At 34.4% G+C, this 8,913-nt stretch overlaps 1 pseudogene; it reads right to left on the bottom strand.

Annotated features, from left to right (window-relative positions):
• Positions 1–210: 210 nt before the first annotated feature.
• LOC103600722 lies at positions 211–1,656 on the bottom strand (annotated as a pseudogene).
• Positions 1,657–8,913: the final 7,257 nt, after the last annotated feature.

Consider the following 8,913-nt stretch of genomic DNA (forward strand, 5'->3'; position numbering starts at 1 on the left):
TTTTTATGATGTCTATTATAGCATCCTGGCACAGAGACAACCTTCCCTGGGAGAACTCGTCAGCATTGGGCAAGGCGAGCTGGAGGTTATAGGATTTGGCTGCCTTGTTTTTCTGTCCTCTGAGTTTTTATGATGTCTATTATAGCATCCTGGCACAGAGACAGCCTTCCCTGGGAGAACTTGTCAGCATTGGGCAAGGCGAGCTGGAGGTTATAGGATTTGGCTGCCTTGTTTTTCTGTCCTCATTCTTTCTTCATTTTCATTTCCAGAATCTAAATCAGAATCTTCATTTAATTCTTTTTCACTTGCTACATTTCTGTCCTCACCAGTTTCTTCATCTTTTCCTTCAGTATCCTCACCTTCCTCTTCATTCTTTTCACCAACATCCTCTTCTTTTTCATTTCCTTTCTCTTTTTTGTCGTCCTTCCAATTATCATCAGAATCCTAATCTGCTATTTCATCATCAGACTCCTCTTCAGAAGATTCTTCTTCATACACCAACTTTGCCTTCTGTCCAGGGGAAGTCATTCCCTTTGTTTTCTCTCATGTAACTTGTGTGATTAGAAGGATAAGCTTTCCATGAAGATGTGAGAACTTCTGCAAGTTTTGACTCTGCTTTCCATTAAGTGGTAGAGTGTCTCCAGTTGGGCTACCAGGTCAGGCACTATAGATAGGTATGGGCCGTTAACACACATTTTAGCCATGGAACCATTAAAACAGCACTATTAGGATATCTTTGCAACCTATTTGTGAGCTTTTAAAACAATAGAACAACAGCATGCAGGGGCTTCCTTAATATGGCCTTCTTTATTAGGTTTAAATTTCTAGTTTGAAGTACTTTATTTAGCATTTTAAAATCACTACTTTCTAAACCCTGTGTGAGAAGAACTAGAAAGCTATTCATCTGTAGATCATCCTTTCCTTTTTTTTTTAATCTCTATTCATTGTTTCCAGGCATTCTTCAATGCTAACCTCGCTTCCTTCTAATTTTCTCTTGCTCTCTACTCCCTCAGTTTGGGGAGGAGTAAGCTTGATAGCTGCACGATGACCAGGAATTCCAGACACAAGAACATTTGCTTCAGAATTCATTACTGGTATTCTCACCTTTGTTATAGCCATTTCTACTTTTGGGGCCCAGCAGTTTGAAACATCTCTTACTAAACACATATGAGTTTCTTTGGAGTTTAAAGCCACTTGCTTGATGGTAGGGTGCAACCAGTTGCTGTATATGAGCACCACTGGTATTCTATCTGAGCAAAAACCAGCTACTAGAATAGGGATGGGTTTTGGTGTTGATTTCTTGCCTTTCACAGACATTGCTATCTGAATTGTGCAGTTTGAAGTCAAAGGCTTCTTGCAGTATTCATTTATACGTCTTCAAAGAGATGAACTTGACTATCTCTGTGAACAACAGCTAACTTGACAGGCTCTTCTTTGTTTTCTGACAAAATCAAGTCAATATAGACAAGTTCATCTGTAACTGTAAAAGACATCTCTGCAGTCTTCTCTTTGTTTTCTGACCAGACCTGCCAGACATTAAGTAACCAGTCATGTACTGCTCTAGATAGTAAATAAAGACCTGTAATTCCATCAAAGGTTTGATTGACTTTCATTAGGCAGTCTAATAGTAGTTAATGTAAGTGATGAAACTTGCATTGCTGCGGGCTCGGATCCTATATAGGGATGGCCGGTGCACTCACTGGCTGAGCGCGGTGCGGCTGACACCAAGCCAAGGGTTGCGATCCCCTTACCCGTCACGAAAAAGACAAAAAAAAAAAAAATATATATATATATATATATATATATATATGTTCTGCATAGAAGTACTTTGAAAGATATGTGCATTGTGAATATTTTCTCCATGTCTCTAACTTATCTTTTTATTTTATTAACAGTAACCTTTAAAAAAGTAAGCTTTTTATTTTACTTTATTTATTTATTTATTTTTATTGAAACATAGTTGACTATACATACGTCTGGGGTACAGAGTTGAATATCAATGCCTGTGCACAATATGTGATACTCGAATCAGGATAATTAGCATATTCAATATTACATGATATAATCATTTTTTGTGGCCCTTTACTAATTACCTACTTATCCCTTGCTCCCTCCACCTTTCCTATTACTGTCAACCTCAGTTCTGTTCTCTCCTTTTGGAAGTTCAATGTATCATTGGGATTGTTGGATCTTTCTTTTTTTATTTGTTTATTTTTTTAGCCCCCACTTATGAGTGAGGACATGCAGTATTTCTCTTTCTGTGCCTGGCTTATTTCACTTAACATGGTTTTCTCTAAGTTCATCCGTGTTGCTGTGAATGGCAGTATTTCATTCATTTTTATGGCAAAGTAGTTTTCCATTGTGTAAATATACCACATTTTTCTTATCCAGTCATCCAACAATGGGCATTAAGGTTGGTGGCAACTCTTAGCTATTGTAAATAGAGCGTAGTAAACATGAGAGTGCAGGTATGCCTTCAACATGATGATTTCCATTATTTGAGTGTATACCCAGCAATGGAATTGCTGGATCTTATGGCAGTTCTACCTGTAGTTGAGGAGCCTCCATATTGTTTTCCACAATGGCTGTACCAATTTACAGTCAATTTAATTTAATTTAATTTTAATTTACAATTAACAGTGTAGGAGTGCTCCCTTTTCTCTGCATCTTCTCCAGCATTTGCTAGTCTCTGTGTTTTTGATAATGGCCAGTCTAACTGGTGTGAAATAATATCTCAATGTACTTTTGATTTGCATTTCCCTGATGCTGAGTGATGTTGTGCATTTTTTCATGTGTCTGTTGGCCATTTGTATATCTTCCTTTAAAAAATGCCTATTCACCTCCTTTGCTCATTTTTTAATCAGGTTATTTGTTTTTTAACTAAGTTGTTTTGGTTCCTTGTATATTATGGATATTAACTCTTTGTCACAAGCATAGTTTGCAAATATTTTCTCCTACTCTGTTGGTTGACTTTTCCCTCTGTGAATTGTTTGTTTTGTTGTGCAGAAGCTTTTTAGTTTGATGTAAACACATTTGTTTATTTTTCCTTTTGTTGTCTGTACTTTTGGGGTCATATTCATAAAGTCTTTGCCCAGTCCTACTTCCCCAATGTTTTCTTTTAGGAATTTTATAGTTTCAGGTCTTATATTTAAATGTTTAATCCATTTTGAGTTGATTTTGGTACATGGCAAGAGGTACATTAATTTCATTCTTCCATGTGGTATGTCCAGTTTTCCCAGCACCATTTATTGAACAGGCAGTCTTTTCCCCTGTGTATTTTTTTCAGAGCCTTTGTCAAAAATTAGTTGGCTGTAAGTCTGTGTTAATTTCTAGGTTCTCTATTTTGTTTCATAGGACTGAGTGTCCGTTTTTTGGCCAGTACCATGCTGTTTTGACTACTACAGCTTTGTAGTATAATTTGAACTCAGGTAGTATTATGCCTCTGGCTTCATTTTTATTTATTTAATTTTTTGCTCAGGATTGCTTTGGCTATTCAGAGTCTCTTGTTATTCTACACAAATGTTAGGATTATTTTTTCTATTCCTGTGAAGAATGTCATTGGTATTTTAATGGGGATTGCATTGAATCTGTAGATTGCTTTGGGTAGCATGAGCATTTTCACAATGTTAATTTTTCCAATCCAAGAGCATGGACTGTCTTTCCATCATTTTGTGTCCTCTTTAATTTCTTTCAACAGTGACTTGTAGTTCTTGTTGTAGAGTTCTTTCACCTCCTTGGTTAAATTTATTCCTAAGTATTTTATTTTATTTTACTTTTTTATGACTATTGTAAATGGGCTAGCATTCTTGATTTCTTTTTCTGCTAGTTTGTTATTGGAGTATAAAAACATATTGATTTTTGCATGTTGATTTTCTATTCTACAACTTTACTGAAATTATTTATCAACTCTAAGAGCTTTTTAAGTAGAGTCTCTCAGGTTTTCTATATATAGCATCATGTCATCTGCAAACAAGAACAATTTGACTTCATTTTTTACAATCTGGATGCCTTTTATTTCTATTTCTTTCCTGGTTTTCTGGCTAGTACTTCTACTACTATTTTAAAAAGGAGTGGTGAGAGTGGGCACTCTTGTCTTGTCCCCATTCTTCTTCACATTCAGTATGATATTGGCAGGGGGCTTATCATATAAAGCTTTTATTGTATTGAGATATTTTCCTTCTATACCTAATTTGTTGAGAGTCTTTATCATGAAGTGATGTGAAATTTTGCCAAATGCTTTTTCTGCATCTATTGAGAGAATTGTATGGATTTTGTCCTTGATTTTGTAGATGCAGTGTGTCACATTTATTGACTTGGGTATTTTTACCATCTGAGAGAATTGTATGGATTTTGTCCTTGATTTTGTAGATGCAGTGTGTCACATTTATTGACTTGGGTATTTTTACCATCCATGCATCTATTGGATGAATCCCACTTGATTGTGGTCTATAATTTTTTTTATGTGGCGCTGTATTCTATTTTCTAATATTTAATTGAGGATTTTGAGTCTATGTTCACCAAAGATATTGGCCTATAGTTTTCTTTTTTTGGTGTATCTTTGTCTGGTTTTGGTATCAGGGTGATGCAGGCCTCATAGAATTAGGGGAGAATGGTCTTTTCATCTTTGTTTCAATTTTTTGGAATAGTGTGAAGAGAATTGGTATTCATTCCTCTTAAATGTTTGGTAGAATCTGGTCTTGGGCTTTTCATTTGGGGGGAGAGTGCTAATTACTGCTTCAATCTCAATGCTTGTTATTGGTCTGTTCAGGTTTTCTATTTCTTCTTGGATTGGTCTTGGTAGTTTTTGTGTCCAGAAATTTATCCATTTCCTCCAAGTTTTCAAATGGTTGGAGCATAGTTGTTTAAAATAGTCTCTAATATTTTTTTGTATTTCTGTGGCATCAGTTGAAATATCTCCATTTACATTTCTGCTTTTTGTTATTTGGGCCTTCTCCCCCCCCCCCCCCTTTTTTTTTTTTTTTTTTTTTTTTTTTTTTTTTTTTTTTTTTTTTTTTTTTTTAGCCTAGCTAATGGTTTGTCTATTTTATTTATTTTCTCAAAAAAATAACTTTGTGCTTCATTGATATTTTGTATCCTTTTTTAAGTTTCAATTTCATTTAGTTCTGCTCTATCTTAATTATTGATTTCTGTGCACTAATTTTGGGATTGGATTGTTTTTGTTTTTTGAGCTCTTTGAAGTTGTTTATTTGAATTTATTTGTCTTTATTGCAATAAACTTACCTCTTAGTACTGCTTTTGCAGTATTCCACAGGTTTTGATATGATGTTTCTTATTTTAATCAGATTCAAGAAATTTTTTTGATTTCCTGTATTATTTATTTTTGAACCCATATGTCATTCAGGAGTATGTTGTTTAATTTCCACGTGTTTGTATAGTTTCCAGAGTTTCACTTATTATTTATTTGTAGTTTTAATCAGTTGTAGTCTGAGAAGATACTTGAAATGATTTAATTTTTATTTTTAAATTTGTTGAGACTTGATTTGTGACCTAACGTGGTCTATCTGGAGAATGTTCCATGTGCTGATGAGAAGAATCTGTATTCTGTGGTTGTTGGATGAAATGTTGTATAGATATCTGCCAAGTCTAGTTGGTCTAAATTACAGATTAAATCCTATATTTCTCTGTGAATTTGTTGCGTAGATGATTTTTCCAGTATTGAGAGAGGGGTCTTCAGGTCCCTCATTATTATCATATTTAAGTCTATCTTTTTCCTTAAGTCTAATAGTGTTTGACTTATGTATCTGGGTGCTCTGATGTTGGTTGCATATGTATTTATGATTGTTATGCTTTCTTGCTAGATAGGTCCCTTTATTATCACATAGTCGTCTTGTCTCTTTTCCTACTTTTCAGTTTAAAGTCTATTTTATCCAATATAAGAATAACTGCTCTTGCTTATGTTTAATTTCTGTTTGCATGTTATATCTTTTCCCATTGCTTCACTCTTAGTCTGTGTGTGTTTTTATAGGTGAGGTGAGTCTCTCTTAGTCAACATACAGCTGGGTCTAGTTTTCAATCAAGTCAGCTGGTCTGTGTCTTTTGAGTAGGGAATTTAATCCATTTATATTTAGGGTTGTTATTGAAAGGTATTATCTAATTCCTGGCATTTTATTGATTTTCATTTGGATGTTTTAAATATCTTTTGCTTCTTTCTTTCCATTTTGTTGTTTGTCTTGGATGTTTGTTGGGTTTTTGAGGTGGTAAGATTTAGTTTCTTTTTCTTCTCATTTGCGTTTTTGTTTACCAGTGCATTTTGTTCTTTCTTGTGGGTTCATGGAGGTAATTATCATTTTTCAGGTTTCAGATGCAGGACTTACTTGAGAATTTCCTGTAGAGTTTGTTGTGTGATGGTGAACTCTAGCAGTTTTCATTTGTCTGGAAAATACACTATTTCTCCTTTATTTCTGAATAACAGCATTGCTGGATATAATATTCTTGGCTGGCAGGGTCTTTTTTTTTTTTTTTAGTGTTTTTAATATATCATCCCATTTTCTTCTGGCCTGTAAAGTTTCTGTTGAGAAGTCTGCTGTTATTAGTCTGATTGGGACTCCCTTACAGGTGACTTGATGCTTTTCTCTTGCTGTTTTTAGGATTCTTTCTTTGTCTTTGAGTTTTGCCTGTTTGACTATAATGTGTCTCAAAGAGGGCCTTTTTGGATTGAATCTGTTTGGGATCTTTGAGCCTCCTGGGTCTGAGGGTCTGTGTCGCTCCCTATACCTGGGAAGTTTTCTCTTTTATTTCATCAAATATGTTTTCAATGCCTTTTGTTTCTCCTTCTATTCAGGAACACCCATGATCTGGATGTTTGTGTGCTTAAGGTTGTCTATTATCTTTCTTCAATTTTCATTTTTTTAAAATTATTTTTTCTTTATTTTTGTCCACCTGAGTTATTTGAAGAGGTTGTCTTTAAGATTAGAAATTCTTTCTTCTGCTTGCTCTAGCCTTCTGCTTAAGCTCTCAGTTGTGCTTTTTATTTAATTAAATGACTTATTTCCACAAGTTCTGCTACATTCTTTTTTAAAGTATTCATCTCTTTGTGAATTTCCTCTTTCATATACCGGATAGTTTTGCTCTGTTTATTGTGTAGTCTAATTGTGTCTTCTTGCATCTCATTGAATTTTCTTAAGAATTTTAGTCAAAATTCCTATTTAGTCATTTCAAGGATTTCATGCTCTGTGGAATCTGGTACTTGAGAATTATTGTATTCCTTCTTGTTTTTTTCATATTTCTAATATCTCTCTGTTGATGTCTGATTATCTGGCATGAGCAGTTGCTTCTTCTGCTACTCTCCTTCCCTGGACTCCTCTGGTGACCCTCCTTGTGCTAATGCAGTCAAGGGGTAGGCAGTCTGCCTGTACAGTGGCAGTAGCTGCTGTGGCTGGAGCTGTGGTAGCAGGCTACCCTGAGGCAGCAGTGGCTGTGGCAGTGTCATTGGCAGGTTTCCTGCTTGGCAGTGGGGGCTTCAGTGGTGGTTGACTGCTCACATGATGATTGTGGCTGCCTGTTTGTATATTTTTTAAACCACAGTTTGATACTTTTATTATTATTGTTGTTATTATTATTATTATTATTATTTGCAATCACTATTAGCTTAGATTAGTTTAGTTTGACTACAGTATGGCCAAAGCTGTTGTGTACAGAATATATTTTAGGGTTTTCTCTGCATTCCCCATGAAGCAGTTGTACCTGATACATACTCAGAGCACAGCTCCTCATCTAGCAAAATGACCTAAACAAACAATGGTGATTCTCATGGACTTGCATTTTCCTTACATACTTGAAAATGTACAAGCCCCAGGGCTAGTTTAATTTCCATTGAATGGAGTAGTAGGGATATAGCCCCAATAATGCCTAATTCTGCTATCAAGATCTGTTTGAAGGGAGCCGGAGGATAAATTGTTTCTGATACAGAAAATAAAGAAACATGACATTTCTAGCACACAATTTTCATGGGAACAAACTAACAATGTCCCATTTTCTTCACTCAAAATAATTTTTTAAATGTAATTTTGCCATTAACATCAAGTCCCCACTCTTTGAAAAAGCAAAACAAAATATATTACTCTACATAATCTCGCTTAATTTACCTAACTTGGTTCTAAATGTTTAGCGGATATTTTAAAGATCAAATAAAATACCTAATAAAATTATTGCTCTGAAAGATATTTAGTTTTCAGTTTCAGAAGGTATTTACAAAAGGAGATGTCAACCCCACCTAATCAGGGATAATTTTAATTCATATTTTACAGTGAAGACAGAGAAGTGTAATTACTCATCGAATTCATAAACTGGCAGGTGTCTGAGCACAGCTTTTAAACTTCAAAAGCCACACTCCCTTTTTATAATTGTATTTTTATAACTTTTTATTTTGAGGTAATTTTAGACTTACAAAGAATGGAAAAAATACTAGAGATGCTCTATATGCTCTTCATCAAAGATTTCCTAATTAAAATGTTACATACCCTTAGTATAATTATTGAAAATAACAAATTAACATTGGAATAATACTATTATCTTAAGTGCAGAATTTACTTCTATTACATCAGTTTTTCCACTCGATGTCTTTTTTTTTTTTTTTTTTCTGTTCCAGGATTGAATCCAGAATAACCACGTTGCATTTACTTCTCATATCTCCTTTATTTTCTCCAATCTATGACAATCTCTGTCTGTCTTTGCATTTCATGATTTGACACTTTTGAAGAGTACTGGTAAATTATTTTGTACAATATAACTTAATATATTGTTTTTTAAAAATGTTTTGTCATAATTAAATTTGGGTTATTTATTTGAAAAGAATACTGGAGGTGAACACCGTAACTTCTCAGTGTATCATACCTGAAGGTACATGATGTTGTGTCTCATTATTGGAGATGTTAATCTTGATCCCTTGGTTAA

The sequence above is a fragment of the Galeopterus variegatus genome, unplaced genomic scaffold (genome assembly GCF_000696425.1).
Source record: "Galeopterus variegatus unplaced genomic scaffold, G_variegatus-3.0.2 Scaffold3428, whole genome shotgun sequence".
Taxonomy (NCBI): Eukaryota; Metazoa; Chordata; class Mammalia; order Dermoptera; family Cynocephalidae; genus Galeopterus; species Galeopterus variegatus.